General features: G+C 43.5%; 1 protein-coding gene across 2 annotated transcripts in view; it reads left to right on the top strand.

Moving 5' to 3' along the window:
* Positions 1 to 22,108, top strand: part of LOC137532344 (NACHT, LRR and PYD domains-containing protein 3-like) — a 475,094-nt gene that overhangs the window by 260,447 nt on the left and 192,539 nt on the right. The window lies entirely within an intron of this gene.

Below are 22,108 nucleotides of genomic sequence, written 5' to 3'. Positions count from 1 at the left end.
GAGCCTAGGAAAATAGTGCAATATTACCTCAATAACAATAATGGGTGAACACACAGTGTATATAAACAACCATCAATATGATGCAATATAAACTATAAGATGCAAATATGATCATACAACCTAATAAGCAAGTGCAATTTGTGAGATTATGACACTCAGACCAGTGACTATGATACTGCGCAACTATAGGAAGGGACACAGCATGAAGAAGCATTATACTTATCCGGATGGCGCAATGGATCGGCAGCAGAGCAGTAAGGGGAGCCCCAGGCGGATATCTCCACCGGTTCCGTGGCAGCGACGCCACTTTATCAGAGCAGGGGGGACTCGTTTTGTGGTGTAATGCGAAAGACGCCAAGTTTTTATAGTGAAGGAGGCGGAGATCACGTGGTCGCGTGGACGTACGCAAGTCACGCGCTCCGCCTAACCAATAGCGCTACAGAAGGCAAGAGGGACGGAAGGAGAGGGACGTGGAGACCACGCTGGAGCGCAAACAGGAAGTAAGTATCAGGGAATACAATATAGACTATGTTATGCATGCGGATTACGCCAGCAATGCCAAGTAACAGTTTGAGTGTCACATTCCCCACATTATAAATACCTAAAAAAAGCATAATTAAATAATCCGCATTACAGCAATACATCTGTATTGATCACAACAATATATTCATTGTGCACTCCAATCATAACATCATACATGAGTTCCATTTCCTGTTATATAAGCACTTTTGATACCCCGAGGACTCCAATTGAGGTGCCTCAAGGCATAATGTCCTAGGATAAAAGATCTAAAAGTTCCCAGTGTCCATTTATTCCATGTCACACCATATATGACACAGTAGGAGTCCAGCAAATGAAGTCCAGAAAAAGTCCTGATCCACACGACCAGATAGAAAGTCCAGCACAAGTCCAGATTTACATGACCATAAAATAATTCAACGGGAGCATGATTTTAAACAAGTATATATACAGAGATCCATCATTTCCAATCTGCAGACAAACAGAGCAAAACATCGAAAGACAATATGAACTCATAATAACATCATTATAAAAAGCCAGTGAAGTCAATCTCCTCATTGAGACCATGAGGAGATTTTATATTAAGCATATAAATCCATCCAGCCTCTTTTTGCAGTAAAAGCCTAACTAGATCTCCTCGTCTAACAGTGGATTTAACATGTTCAATCCCATAGACATGGATCCCTGAATAGCTGCCTGCATGAGCATATAAGAAATGGAGGCTACTGATGTCAGAGTCCTACCCTCTTTGAAGTCCCTTTCAGCCAACCTGATCTTGGAAAAATGTTGCTGGATTCTTTTTTTGAGTGCATTCTTCATCTGACCAACATAGATTCTGGGACAGGCTACATTTTTAAGGCATATATTACACCCTGAGTCCTACAGTTCACATACTGTTTAATTTTAAATTGATTAACTGATATAAGATTGCCTGCTCATAAATGAACATATATTGGCAGGAGCCACAAGGATAGCTTCCACAGATCCGATTCCCCTGTGTGTGACCAATAACTGTATTCAAGTGACTGGAACACAATTTATCTTTCAAGGTTGGACATTTCTTAGCAGTGATAGAGGGATGTGGAGTAATACATTTAACCAAATCAGGGTCTGCTTGTAAGATTGGCCAGGCATTCTGTAATGCCTGATAAATCTCCTGCCAGCCATTATTAAAAGGATGTGGCTTAGTCTCACCAAATTGGGCTGTGGTCGTGGTCTGCTGTTAATCAAATCCGTGCGATTCCTTGCTTTAGCAGTCTGATAAGCCTTCTTGATAACTTTTTTAGGATATCCACGATCCAGGAAATCTGTTTTGTAGGTCCTGTGCTTGTCTGAAAAAGTCAGTATCATTAGAGCATAATCTGCGCAATTTCAAAAATTGACTAATAGGGATATTGTTCTTTAATGACGCGGTTATGCGCACTTTGATAATGTAAAAAACTATTCACAGCTGTAGGCTTACGATATAAATCCAATGTAACCGATCCATCCTCTTCTATTTTCACTGTCACGTCCAAGAACTCTGTTTGAAGCTGAGACATCTGCATGGTAAGGAAAATGTTCATATTGTTATTGTTAATCTCTGAGATAAATTGTTTACAAATGTCTTCTGGACCATTCCCATAATTAGCAGGTCATCTATGTAGCGAAACCATCCCAAAATATAGGGGTGGTACGCCACATAGTGATCCCCAAATACGACCTCACGTTCCCAGTATCCCAGGAAAAGGTTAGCTATGGCCGGTGCACATTTGGCACCCATGGCCACGCCACATACCTCAGCGCTTCCTTAGCAAAGTTCCTCCACTAAGATCAGTCACCCATCAGGAGTGCGACTCACCTATTAAAAATGCTAAGATAACAGTAGCTAGCAGATGCACCTGTGGGGCATTACATAGGCTCCCCTCGCCTTCCACAACACTTCTCAGACCACAACTCGATAAAGCAGCAGATATTCCAGCAACTTGACACCTTAAGATATGAAGCAAGAGCCTCTCATTGCGCAGTATAGTTAAAACTTTAAAATGCTTTATTAAAATTGCACTCACGTGGTATTGCAGTATATAACAGCTTTTGGAAGTTTTACAGCGGGCGGGTTCCACCCCGCGCGGTCTCCCGGGCTGACCGCCGCGTAATCTCCCACTTGCTGCACACTATCACCGGCTGCACTGCCCTAGTTCCGGCGTTCGTCCACTGTGTCGGCAAAGCTCCTCCCTATCGATTTTGTCATACACTATGACTCATTCAGGGGATGGAGCCTGCCGATCCAGTGCTGCTTAAAAATGGTGAGCTCCTCCCCCGTGGTCTCTCATATACTTCGCCTATGTCCCCCATCTGTGGAAGCGGCATATTGGAGCCCAGGAGGCTGCGCGAGATTACATTAAGTTGCATTTATCATTTACATCTAACCATAATTGTCTCCTATCGATTCACACACCATCCTCCCCAGACCTTAGCTGCGGATCAGGCGCTGTGTTAGCATTTACTGTACAGTAACGGTTCCTCAGACAAATCCTCAAAGGGCATGTGCCATACTATAACAGTTCCTCAAACAATTCCTTAAAAAGCCTTACACCCCATTTCCCCCAATTTTAGAAGTCCCCTATGTTAAAATGTTATACACACTGTGATACACATCCCAGGTCTGGTTCACACATCTCTGGTCTGGTTCACACACATGAGCTGGATAGTATGAAATTCTCAAAAACATATCTGCAAGTTATTAGGTTAATGATAAAGATATGCCAGCCTGTAACAAATACAAACAGCTATAAACCCTTCTCCTATGTACATGTCAGAGAACAGTTTACCCATTATCTATAAAGCAATTAATGTCCACCTCTATGTTCATACCCTTCGGGGACATTGTCTCCATTTTGAATATCCATTCAGTCTCTTTCTTAGGGAGTATCCTGATTTTATTTCCACCCCTCCATGGGATATTTATTTTCTCTATGGCACAGAAATTCAGATGTAGTGGATCACTTGCATGTTTTTTCCTGAAGTGTTCTGATACACTGTGCCCTCTTACTCCATTTTTAATATTGTTAATGTGTTCATGCACTCTATCTAACAACTTCCTTTTTGTTCTACCAATATACTGGATGCCACACGGGCACCATAGCAAATACACAACACCCTTGTATGGCACGTAATGCACTGCCTTATCTTAAACGCTTTTCCATTAAAAAAGGTTGTAATCTTCTCAGCCTTTCTAGCATTTAGCCCTCCCTGCATGGGAAACAGCCCCTGCATGGGTGAAAGCCTGGTTTTTGCCAGAAACAGGTCTGTTCAGAATTAGGAGGATTCACACATGATGGTACCATCAGGTTCTTTCAAATTTGGGGCTTTTCTATATATGAAGGTAGGTTTTTCTGGTAACACTTTCACCAAAGTTCTGTCCTCAAGTAGTATTCCCCAATTTTTTTTCAAAAGCTTTTTCAAGTTCTTTCCTTTGATGGTTTATAACCAGTGATGAAGGGCAGACCATTAAGGACTACAGGCCCGTCATCTCTAGCCTTGTTTCGTAAGTATCTCTCCCTTTCTGTTCTACCCACTTGCATCATGGTTCTATACAGTTGATTCCCTTGATATCCCTTTTTCCTCAAAGCGGTCTATCAATATCTGAGATTGTTCCACATAGTCCTCTAATTTTGTGCAATTTCTCCTCATCCTCACCATTTTGGCCCTTGGGGACCCCCCTTATCCAGTTGGGATGGTGCTCGCTCGTGGTCGGTATATAACAGTTACGGTCTGTTTCTTTAAAAAAGCTTTTAGTGGTCAATTTATTCCCATCTTTAATGATTTTAAGATCCAGGAAGTTGATCTCCACCATACTACTTTCCATACTTAATTGTTATGTTCCATGTGTGTTATTATTAATAGTGTCAAAAAATGCAATCAAATTCTCCTGTCCCCCTTCCCATAGGGAGGAACAGGTCATCAATATATCTTAGCCAGGTTCTAAGCAAATCCCCCCTCTGTTGGTGGATGATGCCCTCTTCCCATCTGGACATGAATAGATATGCAGTGCCAGAGCAAGAACCTGCCCCCATGGCACATTCCCTAATCTGCAAATAAAAACACCCTTTGTGCCAGAAATTAATTCCTTTTAAGTGCAAAATCCAAAATCTTAATCAAAAATTCAACCTGTTTCCCCCGGTATCCCATCCTTCTTTCCTCATATAATGATCCACCGCTTCAAGGGCCAAATGGTGAGGTATGTTGGTATAGAGAGAGGATACATCCGCAGCGACAAGGATCGCCTCCTCTCCCACAACCAATTTATCCACTTTTCCCAGCATGTCCTTAGTGTCCTTTACCACGCGTGGCAACTTATGCACCATAGGTTGCAGAAAGTGGTTAAGATACTCACCTAGCCTATGCGTCACAGAGACAATGCGCTATTTATAGGGCGTCCAGGAGGGTTATTCCTATTCTTATGTACTTTGGGGACCTGGTATATGATAGGGATGCGGGGGGCTGATGTATCAAATACATGAACTCACCATCATTCAAGAACCCCTTATCAAGTCCCTTTTTCATAAGTACTCTTAGCTCTTGCCATGTATTCACTTGTAGGGTTTCCTCTCAGTGTCAGATAGGTTTGGGGATCATTCACAAGTTTATCTAATTCCTCTCCATATTGTTGTTTGTTGAGCACTACCACTCCCCCCCCCCCCCCCCCCCCCCCCCCTTGTCAGCTGGTCTTATCACAAGGTTTTTCTTTTGCAGAATGTCTCTGGCTATTTTTTGTTCAAAATTTCTCTTTCCTTCAGGTATTTTCCTAATTTCTTTTTCCATTATTTTTTTTAACGTATCAATGGGGTTACTGTTTACTTGAGGATTAAAGGTGGAAGCATTTCTCAAACTGGTATGTTGGTAAGGGTTTACGGGGTTCATTCTAGTATTAGGGCCTTCCTTCTGCGCAAAGTATTTCTTAATGTTGAGTTTTCTTACATACTAAAAAGAAAAAGTTGGAAAGGGATCGACATGACTATGATACTGGTACTGCATATAGGTGGACACATAGAGGCAATAATAGACAGATTAGATGCAGGCCCAAACCCAGACCCAGGGGTGGAAATCCAGCACCCCAGGGTGATGGTAGGGGGGATCCTAAATCTAAACCCACTCATGGCCAACATAGCTTATTATCTACTGATGCCTCAGACACACATAGTGATTTTTTATCCAGCGACACAGAAGAAGGCGAACTCGACGGGGTGGCCAGAGATATAAGAAATCTCAGATCAATATTAGACACTCCCAGGAATCCCAAATGCAGGAGACAGAGGGAACATGCCAGTCTGACAGACTAAATATTATTAATCTAACAGAGTATGTATTATCATCAGATGAAATTACAGTTTTGCAGAGGGGCCTTTCTTTTTCTCCAAAAAAGACCTTGGACAAATTCGAGTTGGTTAAAGACCTATATTTGTTTTGCAGAAAACTCTCTTTTAAAAAGCATTTTGAATCTGCTACACCTATGGAGGGAAACTTAAATGAAGCTGATCGTCAGGCACTTAATGATCTTTTGGAATTACTCAATGAGTCCACTGAAAATGAAGATATGGTGAGTCAAAGATCCCGGTTGTTTAGAAATCCATCTAAATTTTTACCCTGTTTTGGCAACTTTCCAGCAATTAAGATATTTTTTGAAGTGATGCTTAAATCCATTACAAAGATGATTCCCCGCCCCCAATATGGATACAACCTTAGTCAAAATGAAATAAGAGCTATTAACAAGTTGAAATCAAATTCCCAGCTAATTATCAAAGAGGCTGATAAAGGAGGCAACATTGTGATCTGGTCAAGAGAGATGTACCTGAAAGAGGCTTATAGACAATTACAGAATTGTAATAACTATGTGGTATTGCCTGCTGACCCCACTATGTATTACATGGATCAATTGGAACTATTGTTACTAGATGCCAAGCAGGGTGGTGTCATCTCTTCCAAAGAATATGAATATTTATTTCCTAAGACTCCAACAGTACCTACCTTCTACATGCTTCCAAAAGTGCATAAGACTATTGAAAATCCACCAGGGAGACCCATAGTGGCAGGCATCAACAGCTTGACGGCTCTGGCCTGTTCCTTCATTGATTTTTTTCTGCAGAAACATGTTACATCATTAGATTCTTACCTTCGTGACAGCATGGATTTACTCCGGATTCTTGATGAGATTAGATTACCTTCTGGCACATGGTTAGTTACTTGTGACGTTGAATCCTTGTACACTAATATTTCCCATTAGTGGGCTTTGCATTCAGTCAAATACTTTTTAAATATGAAAGATCATACAAATACTGACCTTCATGTGTTTCTATTACAGCTACTGAACTTTGTCCTGGGCCACAATTACTTCATTTTCAAAGGCAAATTCTATAAGCAGGTATGTGGCGTGGCCATGGGTGCCAAATGTGCACCGGCCATAGCTAACCTTTTCCTGGGATACTGGGAATGTGAGGTCGTATTTGGGGATCACTATGTGGCGTACCACCCCTATATTTTGGGATGGTTTCGCTACATAGATGACCTGCTAATTATGTGGAATGGTCCAGAAGACATTTGTAAACAGTTTATCTCAGAGATTAACAATAACAATATGAACATTTTCCTTACCATGCAGATGTCTCAGCTTCAAACAGAGTTCTTGGACGTGACAGTGAAAATAGAAGAGGATGGATCGGTTACATCGGATTTATATCATAAGCCTACAGCTGTGAATAGTTTTTTACATTATCAAAGTGCGCATAACCGCTCATTAAAGAACAATATCCCTATTAGTCAATTTTTGAGATTGCGCAGATTATGCTCTAATGATACTGACTTTTTCAGACAAGCACAGGACCTACAAAACAGATTCCTGGATCGTGGATATCCTAAAAAAGTTATCAAGAAGGCTTATCAGACTGCTAAAGCAAGGAATCGCACGGATTTGATTAACAGCAGACCACGACCACAGCCCAATTTGGTGAGACTAAGCACATCTTTTAATAATGGCTGGCAGGAGATTTATCAGGCATTACAGAATGCCTGGCCAATCTTACAAGCAGACCCTGATTTGGTTAAATGTATTACTCCACATCCCTCTATCACTGCTAAGAAATGTCCAACCTTGAAAGATAAATTGTGTTCCAGTCACTTGAATACAGTTATTGGTCACACACAGGGGAATCGGATCTGTGGAAGCTATCCTTGTGGCTCCTGCAATATATGTTCATTTATGAGCAGGCAATCTTATATCAGTTAATCAATTTAAAATTAAACAGTACGTGAACTGTAGGACTCAGGGTGTAATATATGCCTTAAAATGTAGCTGTCCCAGAATCTATGTTGGTCAGATGAAGAATGCACTCAAAAAAAGAATCCAGCAACATTTTTCCAAGATCAGGTTGGCTGAAAGGGACTTCAAAGAGGGTAGGACTCTGACGTCAGTAGCCTCCCATTTCTTATATGCTCATGCAGGCAGCTATTCAGGGATCCAGGTCTATGGGCTTGAACATGTTAAATCCACTGTTAGGGCTGGAACCCACAAGGGCGTTTTTATAGGCATTTAGGGAGCGCTTGAAAGCGCTAGCGTTTTTGGAAAAGGCTGTGCTAATGTTATTCTATGTGTTAAATTCCACAGGAGCGTTTGCGCTTTCCAAAAGCGCAAACGCAGGACATGCAGCATTTTCTGAGCGTTTGCGCTTCAATGTAAAGTATACAAGCGCTGTGTAAACGCTGTGAAAGCGCAATGCATAGCGTTTTGTGTGCGTTTTTCATGGCCGGAAAATACCCAGAAGGCATATTTATTCCCACAATTCTCACAGGCAAGCTTCCTGTTGATGTCGTTCTGGCTGACCGGAAGTGTGACAGAGCTGCAGGCTGTGTGTTGCGACCATTACATGCCACAATGCCAAGGAAGAAGTGGTTTTCCACCGAGGATGTCATATCTAAAGTGCAGCCGCATGATGTCTTGTATACCAAGACAAACAAAGACCACAAACTGGACCAGCTAGCTAACCAAATCTGGTCCAACATTACCAAAGAACTTTTTGAGGAGGCTGGTTTGACTTGGAATAATCTTTCACCCAAGCTTCAGGATATTAAAAGTGAGTACCTTTTTGTTTAGTAGATCGATCAAACTGTATATCTATCGATATAGAGAGAGAGAGACAGACAGACAGACATACATACATACATACATGCAATCGATTGATGATGTTTCATTGTGTGAAACCGTGGAGGAGGTATCTAGTATGTAACATCATACATCGATACTGCTTGTGACATACATGTTTCCATGTCTGCATATGTCCATAACAAACCAAACAGCTGTGTAAGGTATGAAAAAAACTTTAATTACAGAAAATGAAAGTAATATGAAGCAAACTGCTCTTTTTGCATAATTCAAACCCCATAAGCGACCAAATTATAATGTTTCCACACAGCTCTCAGGCGAATTTAAATATAAAGTGAGCTCTTCACGGAGGGTGGTAGCAGATATTGTGCCTCTTCTAGTGGATGCTGTTAGTGCTTCCAGTGGAGGTGGTGGAACATCTTCATCCACATTGATGCCCTCTTTGTCCCTGACGAAGTTATGGAGGACACATGCAGCCTTCACAATTGTTACAGCATTTGCAGTGTCCATCATCATGCTGGTGTGGAAGATACGCCACTTATTCGCCATTATGCCAAAGGCACACTCCACCACTTTTCTTGCCTTACTCAGGCGAACATTAAAAACAGTCCTTTCAGGGTTCAAACTGCGCTGTGGGAAAGGCCTCATCATGTGGTTAGACAGGGCAAAAGCCTCATCCCCAATGAAGACCAGTGGCCTATCTGGTCCATTTGTGTGTGGCCAGGGGCGAGGAGGAGGGAGGTTGATGTTGCCTTCTTGCAATTTCACACCAAAACGACTGTGCTGGAATATGCCCGAGTCACTGCTGCTTCCTTGTGCACCCACATCCACATAGCTGAATCGGTAGTTGGCATCAGCTACTGCTAGCAGCACAATCGAGAAGTATTTCTTGTAGTTGAAATACTAACTGCCAGTATTTGGAGGCATGACAATTCGGATGTGTTTGCCATCCACAGCACCCACACAATTCGGGAAATTGGTTTTCACCCAAAAGTCCTGACAAATCTTTTCCCAATCGGCCATATCAGGGAACTTCAGAAATTCAGGTTGCAAATTCTCCCAAATTATGCTGCATGTGTCCAAAACAATCCGGCGAATAGTTGTCCTTCCAAGTCTAAACTGATAATGTAAAGACACATATGTATGGCCCGTAGCAAGAAACCTGTGAAAAGAAAACATATATTAATACTGTTTGTGTTTCTTTGTCCCTAGTACAACAAGTGAAAACAAGATGGAAGTCCATTAAGGACAACTTTCGAAGGGAACTCCTTGAAGAAAAGAAAGAGAGCAGAAGTGGTTCAGCTGCCTCCAATCGAACCAAATACAGCTACACTACGGAACTTGCCTTCTTAAGACCCAGTATGGATTTGGAGGAGTAAGTAATGTTTTGTTTGTGTGCAATACTGGTCGTCTACATTACACATCTCTATATCCCAACACACACATATGTGAACACATGTAATGTTCCAAGGTCAAATCCTTATCTAAGTTTCTACTTCCATAGGACACAAGATAACATTCCTGCCGAACCGGTGGTCCCGATTGTGGATGATGATGCGGAAGAAGGACTTGAGAACAGTACTTTATCGGTATTAAGCACATCTGACACACCCAGTGATGACACCTCTAATACTAGTAGTGTTAATGTGTTGTCTCCGGTGGAGCCAACTACCTCCACAACCAAAACTACAACAAGCAAAGTAACTGCAAGAGGAAGGCGACAAGGTGGTGGAGGGAGATCTCAAAGTTCGTTTGAAACTGGTGTGTTAAATTCCATGCAGGAAGCTGTCGGTGTCTTACATCATGCTAGCTGTGACCACTACAATTTTGCTGTCAGTTTGGTGCCATATATGAAAAAGGTGCCAGAGGATCGCATTTTAGATCTAAGACAGGCGATAATCGATCTTGTAAAAAAAGCCATTAAAAACACACCATCTGCCTCGGTAGAACATTCCCAAAGTTCATCCTCATCTTCAACACCATCACCCTCACCTCCAGTGTCAAATGCACCATATCATAGACACCAACCTTATTCGAATTTACATTACCACCACAGCTATTATCAACCTGACCAAGATTATGGGTACCACAATTATCCATGTAGACCACCAAGCAATATGGGCTATGTGCCCCCTTACCAAGGGCAAAATAGTCATATGGAACAAACACCAGATCAAGTGTTCTATGCAGATATTGGTCAGCCAAGGCCTCATCAACAAACTGAAAATGCTTCAGCCAAGCCAACCTCTTTCCTTGAACTGATGAGACGAGAGGACAATTAGTTAGCTTGAATGCTATGTTCTAAACCGCTCTGTAGCTCTCCATGTCTGTTGCATGTGTCGGGCGCAAATAATACACCCATAGGTTTCAGGCAGTTCTGATTAAAGGCACAATCTAACCTGACGGAAGCAAGTTACTGTAACAATGCGTGCACAATAACAAACATAGGTGTATTAGCAATTCCGTGGCCCACAGATTTGAGAGGCATGTGTATCTTCCCTTACATAATGAGTGTTTGTCGACATGAACATGATGTGTTTTTGACCCAAAGCTAGATACAGCCTTTGTGTTCTTACTCGTCAGTGTAGTAAGTGGTTCACATGTCGACTGTATGGGATCGAAACACACACATCACCACACCAGCAATTACCAAAATGCTTCAATAATGAGCATGAGGTCATTGGCACAATGACTACAATATCAATACCCACCTTTTAGTGGCGCGAGCAATGGACACAATCTGTTTGTTCATGCACAAACTTGATTTGACTTCAATGGCTGTTAGGCCTACTTAATTAGGTAGTGTCTATTTTTGAGCTAGTCCAGATGAGCATTGCAACATTACTATGCTGTGTCCTGGCCTGATTTATGTGTTTCGAGCCATACAATACATCTGTTACATCCGGACCAACACTCAGCACACATCTGCCACCCCCCTGGCCCTGTCTCTCAGTGCATCTAGTGGGCAACAAACAACTGCTAGTCCTGTAGCACATCTGTACAGTACTTTATTATTTGGCTGCAGTAGTGTCTCTCATACAAATCGAGATGTTCATTTGTGCACACATTATTACAGTAGGCAGGCCAAGTATTAGGATGACAATTGGTTACAGTACATTAGTTCACAATCCCTTGATGAACATTGTAGGTTGCTTATGTTAGTACCAAAAACAGTTACCTCAAAGTAAGGAGTAAGCGCTCCGTAGGCGAAATAGATTTGCGCATCTGTGTGTCCTGGTGCCGCAAACTATCTCTCAATTTGGCCATAAGGAAGTCAAAGCTAGAATAGCAACACAAATATGCATTATTAACATAAAAACATTGGGTATTTGTAAAGATGTGCACTAACGCAAAATAATACTACTGTAGCATTCTCAGATACTTAATACATTCCTCGGGAGATTTGCCTGGGGTACGTGTCCCCTAAACAGGATTATGGCCCTACCGCAGAAAAACATCACTTTTATTCCGTGTCTTAAAATGTGGCCTATACAAAGGCGCTGCATTTCCCCAACATAACCCGCTGCGTTTGTGTTTGACACTATTGTGTCAGATATGTATCATATCCCTGGGATGGATCATTGTCTGGCAGATCAAGATTGTACATCTATGTGCATGTGTCGTGGAGAGGGAAGTGAGCTCCTCTCCAGCACCTATGCACACCTAGTACATGCACATAGAAGACCTGCTGCTCACACCCTCTTGACCCAAACACAGGTATATTGGACATTAGGGGATGCCACCATGCAAACAGTGTAGTACATGTCAAACAACTCGACAGGTTTCGGCTAAACGCCTTCCTCCACAGTGAATACACATATACAGTGCCCCTGCCCCACAGGGCAGGACAGGGGCACTGTATATGTTGGTGGCACAGCACTGTATATATGTATTCACTGTGGACGAAGGCGTTTAGGCGAAACGTGTCGAGTGGTTTGCCTTTTTTAAGGCTGTTTGCATGGTGGGATCCCCTAATGTCCAATATACTTGTGTTTGGGGCTACAGGGTGTGAGCAGCAGGTCTTATCTGTGCATGTACTAGGTGTGCCTAGGTGCTGGAGAGGAGAGAAAATCCCTCTCCACGACACATCCACATAGATGTACAATGTTTATCTTGCAGAGAATGATCCATCCCAGGGATATGATACATATGTGACACAATAGTGTGAAACAGCAACGCAGCGGGTTCGGATTGATAAATGCTGTACCTTTCATATACCTCATTTTAATAGAAGGAGGAAAAGTTATGTGTTAGTGGGGTAGGGGCATAACCCTGTTCAGGGGACAAGTATCCGCCACTGTACCATTATCTCTGAAATCTGTGCGTGTAAGCACTTTATGTGATTTGTAAGTATGCCAGAAAACATGCTTGTTATAATTTGGTTACAAACACAACCCTATTTGGTTGCCCAGTTTACAATGTAGAACACAACATTGATGTTCCTAAGGGGACTCATGTTTGTGGGATTGGTTCCCTTGACAGTTCCCAAATAAAAAAAACCCCACAACCTTGGTGTGCTTATTTTTGTGTGTGTATGTTCTCCATAATTTGGAGATATATTGATGACATGTATTTGGCGAATTTGCAAACCCAACTGTGAGGTTACTCATATTGGCCTCAATTGACTAAGATCATGCTGGAGCTAATAAGGCAAGATAAAACTTAACTACACATAAGAGAGAGTTATCTTATCTCTTCATTCCTTAAGTTACCTCCTCTGTAGTTATTTTCACATGCAGTTAATAAACAGCCTGTCTTTAACTCTGGAGTTATTTTAACGATTGAAGAGTTAACTTAAAGACAGAAGAGTTAAGTTTCGGTTTGCCTGTGGTAAAATGTTTCCAGAATACTACATGCCACATCACCATGGTAAGAACTGTAGAACAGTTATTTAAGACAGGAGATAAGCTTAGTGAATTGAGGCCTTTATGTAGTCCTTTAACACATACTACAGTGTTAGCCATGTGAACGCATTTATACTTCTAGAATGTTGTTGATGGCCATCAGTATACAAACAATACTAAGAACAACTTCACACATGGTAAACATACAAATAAGGGTACATATTGGTAACATAAGCAGGATTCTTACCTGGAAATGGACATCCTGGTATATCCAAAAAACTTATCGGCATCTGCACGCAGGTCATTGTAGAGAGTCCTAAACTGGCCCTTTCTCTCCCTTTCCTGAAGCATGGGGTGCACCCAGTACCTATGTGCCCTTCTCCTGCGTCTGGCCACCAAAGCAGCTCCAGTCATCAGGATGGCCAAAGCACATGCCTCCATGATGAAGCAACACAAACCACACAACCAATCGCTCTCTCTCTCTGTCTCTCTCTCTGTCTCTCTCTCTCTCTCTCTCTCTCTGTCTCTCTCTCTGTCTCTCTCTCTCTCTCTCTGTCTCTCACTCTCTCTCTCTCTCTGTCTCTCTCTGTCTCTCTCTGTCTCTCTCTGTCTCTCTCTGTCTCTAATTACTCCTCTACAAAACCCACACAGGATGTTGTGTCAATCTAATTTTTATAGTCCACATGATCCCATTAGCACCATCAGGTGTGTAAAGCTAGAAACATCATCAATGTTCACCTGATAGTGCCTTTCATTGATGGCTCAACAGACACATTTTGAAATAACCAATGAAAATGGAAAACGCTGCCACAAAATCGCTAATCGCTAACGCTTACAAAACGCTACACATTTGGACAAAACGCTCTCAAAAACGCCGGAAAACGCTTCAGTAACCGCTACAAAAACGCACATACAAAACGCTAGCGTTAGCGATTAGCGATTGCGCTTTGCAGTGGGTTCCAGGCCTTAGGCCTGGTGCACACCAAAACCCGCTAGCAGATCCGCAAAATGCTAGCAGATTTTGAAACGCTTTTTCTTCTTTTTTTGCAGCGTTTCAGCTAGCGTTTTGCGGTTTTGTGTAGCGGTTTTGGTGTAGTAGATTTCATGTATTGTTACAGTAAAGCTGTTACTGAACAGCTACTGTAACAAAAACCGCCTGGCAAACCGCTCTGAAGTGCCGTTTTTCAGAGCAGTTTGCGGTTTTCCTATACTTAACCACTTCGGGACCACAGTCTTTTCGCCCCTTAAGGACCAGAGCCTTTTTCTCCATTCAGACCACTGCAGCTTTCACGGTTTATTGCTCGGTCATAAAACCTACCACCTAAATGAATTTTACCTCCTTTTCTTGTCACTAATACAGCTTTCTTTTGATGCTATTTGATTGCTGCTGCGAGTTTTACTTTTTATTATATTCATCAAAAAAGACATGAATTTTGTCAAAAAAATGACTTTTTTAACTTTCTGTGCTGACATTTTTCAAATAAAGTAAAATTTCCTATACATTTGAGCGCGAAAGTTATTCTGCTACATGTCTTTGATAAAAAAAAAAACATTCAGTGTATATTTATTGGATTGGGTAAAAGTTATAGCGTTTACAAACTATGGTGCCAAAAGTGAATTTTCCCATTTTCAAGCATCTCTGACTTTTCTGCGCACCTGTCATGTTTCATGAGGGGCTAAAATTCCAGGATAGTACAAATACCCCCCAAATGACCCCATTTTGGAAAGAAGACATCCCAAAGTATTCAGTGAGAGGCATGGTGAGTTCATAGAAGATTTTATTTTTTGTCACAAGTTAGCGGAAAATGACAGTTTGTGACAAAAAAAAAAAAAAAAAAAAGTTTCCATTTCTTCTAACTTGCGACAAAAAAAAATGAAATCTGCCACGGACTCACTATGCTCCTCTCTGAATACCTTGAAGTGTCTACTTTCCAGAATGGGGTCATTTGTGGGGTGTGTTTACTGTCCTGGCATTTGGGGGGTGCCTAATTGTAAGCACCCCTGTAAAGCCTAAAGATGCTCATTGGACTTTGGGCCCCTTAGCGCAGTTAGGCCGCAAAAAAGTGCCACACATGTGGTATTGCCGTACTCAGGAAAAGTAGTATAATGTGTTTTGGGGTGTATTTTTACACATACACATGCTGGGTGGGAGAAATATCTCCGTAAATGACAATTTTTTTATTTTTTTTACACACAATTGTCTATTTATAGAGATATTTCTCCCACTCAGCATGGGTATGTGGAAAAATACACCCCAAAACACATTATACTACTTCTCCTGAGTACGGCGATACCACATGTGTGGCACTTTTTTGCACCCTAACTGCGCTAAGGGGCCCAAAGTCCAATGAGTACCTTTAGGATTTCACAGGTCATTTTGAGAAATTTCGTTTCAAGACTACTCCTCACGGTTTAGGGCCCCTAAAATGCCAGGACAGTATAGGAACCCCACAAATTACCCCATTTTAGAAAGAAGACACCCCAAGGTATTCCGTTAGATGTATGGTGAGTTCATAGAAGATTTTTTTTTTTTGTCACAAGTTAGCGGAAATTGATTGTAATTGTTTTTTTTCACAAAGTGTCATTTTCCGCTAACTTGTGACAAAAAATAAAATCTTCTATGAACTCGCCATTCTCCTAACGGAATACCTTGGGGTGTCTTCTTTCTAAAATGGAGTCATTTGTGGGGTTCCTATACTGCCCTGGCATTTTAGGGGCCCTAAACCGTGAGGAGTAGTCTTGAAACCAAATGTGGCAAAATGACCTGTGAAATCCTAAAGGTACTCATTGGACTTTGGGCCCCTTAGCGCACTTAGGGTGCAAAAAAGTGCCACACATGTGGTACCGCCGTACTCAGGAGAAGTAGTATAATGTGTTTTGGGGTGTATTTTTACACATACCCATGCTGGGTGGGAGAAATATCTCTGTAAATGACAATTATTTGATTTTTTTTACACACAATTGTCCATTTACAGAGAGATTTCTCCCACCCAGCATGGGTATGTATAAAAATACACCCCAAAACACATTATACTACTTCTTCTGAGTACGGCGATACCACATGTGTGACACTTTTTTGCAACCTAGGTGCGCTAAGGGGCCTAACGTCCTATTCACAGGTCATTTTGAGGCATTTGGATTCTAGACTACTCCTCACGGTTTAGGGCCCCTAAAATGCCAGGGCAGTATAGGAACCCCACAAGTGACCCCATTTTAGAAAGAAGACACCCCAAGGTATTCTGTTAGGAGTATGGTGAGTTCATAGAAGATTTTTTTTTTGTCACAAGTTAGCGGAAAATGACACTTTGTGAAAAAAAAAACAATACATATCAATTTCCGCTAACTTGTGACAAAAAATAAAATCTTCTATGAACTCATCATACACCTAAAAGAATACCTTGGGGTGTCTTCTTTCTAAAATGGGGTCACTTGTGGGGTTCCTATACTGCCCTGGCATTTTAGGGGCCCTAAACCGTGAGGAGTAGTCTTGAACCCAAATGTCTCAAAATGACCTGTGAAATCCTAAAGGTACTCATTGGACTTTGGGCCCCTTAGCACAGTTAGGCTGCAAAAAAGTGTCACACATGTGGTATCGCCGTACTCAGAAGAAGTAGTATAATGTGTTTTGTGGTGTATTTTTACATATAACCATGCTGGGTGGGAGAAATATCTCTGTAAATGACACATTTTTGATTTTTTTTACACACAATTGTCCATTTACAGAGAGATTTCTCCCACCCAGCATGGGTATGTGTAAAAATACACCACAAAACACATTATACTACTTCTCCTGAGTATGGCGATACCACATGTGTGACACTTTTTTGCAGCCTAGGTGCGCTAAGGGGCCCAACGTCCTATTCACAGGTCATTTTGAGGCATTTGTTTTCTAGACTACTCCTCACGGTTTAGGGCCCCTAAAATGCCAGGGCAGTATAGGAACCCCACAAGTGACCCCATTTTAGAAAGAAGACACCCCAAGGTATTCCGTTAGGGGTATGGTGAGTTCATAGAAGATTTTATTTTTTCTCACAAGTTAGTGAAAAATGACACTTTGTGAAAAAAACAATAACAATCCAATTTCCGCTAACTTTTGACAAAAAATAAAATATTCTATGAACTCATCATACACCTAACAGAATACCTTGGGGTGTCTTCTTTCTAAAATGGGGTCACTTGTGGGGTTCCTATACTGCCCTGGCATTTTACGGGCCCAAAACTGTGAGTAGTCTGGAAACCAAATTTCTCAAAATGACTGTTCAGGGGTATAAGCATCTGCAAATTTTGATGACAGGTGGTCTATGAGGGGGCAAATTTTGTGGAATCGGTCATAAGCAGGGTGGCCTCTTAGATGACAGGATGTATTGGGCCTGATCTGATGGATAGGAGTGCTAGGGGGGTGACAGGAGGTGATTGATGGGTGTCTCAGGGGGCGGTTAGAGGGGAAAATAGATGCAATCAATGCACTGGGGAGGTGATCGGAAGGGGGTCTGAGGGGGATCTGAGGGTTTGGCCGAGTGATCAGGAGCCCACACGGGGCAAATTAGGGCCTGATCTGATGGGTAGGTGTGCTAGGGGGTGACAGGAGGTGATTGATGGGTGTCTCAAGGTGTGATTAGAGGGGGGAAATAGATGCAAGCAATGCACTGGCGAGGTGATCAGGGCTGGGGTCTGAGGGCGTTCTGAGGTGTGGGCGGGTGATTGGGTGCCCGCAAGGGGCAGATTAGGGTCTAATCTGATGGGTAACAGTGACAGGTGGTGATAGGGGGTGATTGATGGGTAATTAGTGGGTGTTTAGAGGAGAGAATAGATGTAAACAATGGATTTGGGAGGTGATCTGATGTCGGATCTGCGGGCGATCTATTGGTGTGGGTGGGTGATCAGATTGCCCGCAAGGGGCAGGTTAGGGGCTGATTGATGGGTGGCAGTGACAGGGGGTGATTGATGGGTGGCAGTGACAGGGGGTGATTGATGGGTGATTGACAGGTAATCAGTGGGTTATTACAGGGGAGAACAGATGTAAATATTGCACGGGCGAATTGATAAGGGGGGGGTCTGAGGGCAATCTGAGCGTGTGGGCAGGTGATTGGGTGCCCGCAAGGGGCAGATTAGGGTCTAATCTGATGGGTAACAGTGACAGGTGGTGATAGGGGGTGATTGATGGGTAATTAGTGGGTGTTTAGAGGAGAGAATAGATGTAAACAATGGATTTGGGAGGTGATCTGATGTCGGATCTGCGGGCGATCTATTGGTGTGGGTGGGTGATCAGATTGCCCGCAAGGGGCAGGTTAGGGGCTGATTGATGGGTGGCAGTGACAGGGGGTGATTGATGGGTGGCAGTGACAGGGGGTGATTGATGGGTGATTGACAGGTAATCAGTGGGTTATTACAGGGGAGAACAGATGTAAATATTGCACGGGCGAATTGATAAGGGGGGGGTCTGAGGGCAATCTGAGCGTGTGGGCAGGTGATTGGGTGCCCGCAAGGGGCAGATTAGGGTCTAATCTGATGGGTAACAGTGACAGGTGGTGATAGGGGGTGATTGATAGGTGATTGATGGGTAATTAGTGGGTGTTTAGAGGAGAGAATAGATGTAAACAATGGATTTGGGAGGTGATCTGATGTCGGATCTGCGGGCGATCTATTGGTGTGGGGGGGTGATCAGATTGCCCGCAAGGGGCAGATCAGGGGCTGATTGATGGGTGGCAGTGACAGGGGGTGATTGACGGGTGATTGACAGGTGATTGACAGGTGATTGACAGGTGATCAGGGGGGATAGATGCATACAGTACACGGGGGGGGGGGTCTGGGGGGGGTCTGGGGAGAATCTGAGGGGTGGGGGGGTGATCAGGAGGGAGTAGGGGGCAGATTAGGGACTTAAAAAAAAAATAGCGTTGACAGATAGTGACAGGGAGTGATTGATGGGTGATTAGGAGGGTGACTGGGTGCAAACAGTGGTCTGGGGGGTGGGCAGGGGGGGGTCTGAGGGGTGCTGTGGGCGATCAGGGGGCAGGGGGGGGGGAAATCAGTGTGCTTGGGTGCAGACTAGGGTGGCTGCAGCCTGCCCTGGTGGTCCCTCGGACACTGGGACCACCAGGGCAGGAGGCAGCCAGTATAATAGGCTTTGTATACATTACAAAGCCTATTATACACTGTTGCAGCGGCGATCCGGATGCCAGTAACCCGCCGGCGCTTCCGAACGGCCGGCGGGTTACGGCGAACGGGGGGCGGAGCCAGTCCCCGGCGGCTGATCGCGTCACGAATGACGCGATCGCCGCATAGCCACTCCCGCAGCCGCCCCCGCCGATGGGCGTATTGCGGTCGTTTGGGCCCAGACTTTGCATTGACATTGAGGCAGAAACGCCTCCGCAATCTATAATCTGCAGCAGCCCGGGAGTATGCGTTTCTGCAAAACGCCTCCCGCTCTGGTGTGCACCAGCCCATTGAGATACATTACCCAAGCGGATCACAAACTGCAGCCGAAACGCTCTGGTGTGCACTAGGCCTTAGACGAGGAGATCTAGTTAGGCTTTTACTGCAAAAAGAGGCTGGATGGATTTATATGCTTAAAGTGAACATCCGGACTAAAAATCGACTCAGCAGCACTGAAAAGGCCTGCTGTTTCTTTAACCACCCTGGCGTTCTATTAAGATCGCCAGGGTGGCTGCGGGAGGGTTTTTTTTAAATAAAAAAAAAACTATTTCATGCAGCCAACTGAAAGTTGGCTGCATGAAAGCCCACTAGAGGGCGCTCCGGAGGCGTTCTTCTGATCGCCGCCGGCGGCCAAAAGTAACAGGCCGCAATGAGCGGCCTTCCGTGTTTTGCTTACTTCGTCGCCATGGCGACGAGCGGAGTGACGTCATGGATGTCAGCCGACGTCCTGACGTCAGCCGCCTCCGATCCAGCCCTTAGCGCTGGCCGGAACTATTTGTTCCGGCTGCGCAGGGCTCAGGCGGCTGGGGGGACCCTCTTTCGCCGCTGCTCGTGGCGGATCGCCGCAGAGCGGCGGCGATCAGGCAGCACACGCGGCTGGCAAAGTGCCGGCTGCGTGTGCTGCACTTTATTTCATTAAAATCGGCCCAGCAGGGCCTGAGCGGCACCCTCTGGCGGTAATGGACGAGCTGAGCTCGTCCATACCGCTAAGGTGGTTAACAGTTTCACAGCATCAGAACTTTGTTTCTCTTATACAAACCTCATTTTTAGCTGCACAGAAGAAAACTGCCCGGGCTTTTTTCCCCTGATGCTGTGCAAAGCATGATGGGATTTCTGATTTTGTTGTTCTCTTTCTGCTGTTTTGGTGCAATTTTTGTTTTTTTACATTTTGAATTTGACATTTGAAGCCTAGCATGTGCAGCTGGGAGGGGTTATCAGGACACAGGACAGTTGGAACTGTGTCTCCTGCTCCTTGTCACCTCCTTTCAACCAAAAAGATGGCTGCCCGCATGACAAAGATGGCAGCCCCCATGAATCACAAACATTTGCCTGTTCTTTTAAAACAGGGTGGGTAAGAGATTATATTACCTATCTATTCTAATTAACATAACTAATGTAACTTGATGACAGTATGTTTGTTTAGGCTGAAGTTCCCCTTTAATACAAAATCTCCTCATGGTCTCAATGAGGAGATTGACTTCACTGGCTTTTTATAATGATGTTATTATGAGTTCATATTGTCTTTTGATGTTTTGCTCTGTTTGTTCTGCAGATTGGAAATGATGGATCTCTGTATATATACTTGTTTAAAATCATGCTCCCGTTGAATTATTTTATGGTCATGTAAATCTGGACTTGTGCTGGACTTTCTATCTGGTCGTGTGGATCAGGACTTTTTTCTGGACTTCATTTTGCTGGACTCCTACTGTGTCATATATGGTGTGACATGGAATAAATGGACACTGGGAACTTTTAGATCTTTTATCCTAGGACATTATGCCTTGAGGCACCTCAATTGGAGTCCTCGGGGTATCAAAAGTGCTTATATAACAGGAAATGGAACTCATGTATGATGTTATGATTGGAGTGCACAATGAATATATTGTTGTGATCAATACAGATGTATTGCTGTAATGCGGATTATTTATTATGCTTTTTTAGGTATTTATAATGTGGGAATGTGACACTCAAACTGTTACTTGGCATTGCTGGCGTAATCCGCATGCATAACATAGTCTATATTGTATTCCCTGATACTTACTTCCTGTTTGCGCTCCAGCGTGGTCTCCACGTCCCTCTCCTTCCGTCCCTCTTGCCTTCTGTAGCGCTATTGGTTAGGCGGAGCGCGTGACTTGCGTACGTCACGCGACCACGTGATCTCCGCCTCCTTCACTATAAAACTTGGCGTCTTTCGCCATTACACCACACGAGTCCCCCCTGCTCTTGATAAAGTGGCGTCGCTGCCACGGAACCGGTGGAGATATCCGCCTGGGGCTCCCTTACTGCTCTGCTGCCGATCCATTGCGCCATCCGGATAAGTATAATGCTTCTTCATGCTGTGTCCCTTCCTATAGTGCGCAGTATCATAGTTACTGGTCTGAGTGTCATAATCTCACAAATTGCACTTGCTTATTAGGTTGTATGATCATATTGCATCTTATAGTTTATATTGCATCAT

Source organism: Hyperolius riggenbachi, chromosome 1 (assembly GCF_040937935.1).
Source record: "Hyperolius riggenbachi isolate aHypRig1 chromosome 1, aHypRig1.pri, whole genome shotgun sequence".
Classification (NCBI taxonomy): Eukaryota; Metazoa; Chordata; class Amphibia; order Anura; family Hyperoliidae; genus Hyperolius; species Hyperolius riggenbachi.
Note: the sequence above shows the minus strand (reverse complement) of the source record. Positions and strands in the feature narration are given on the sequence as shown.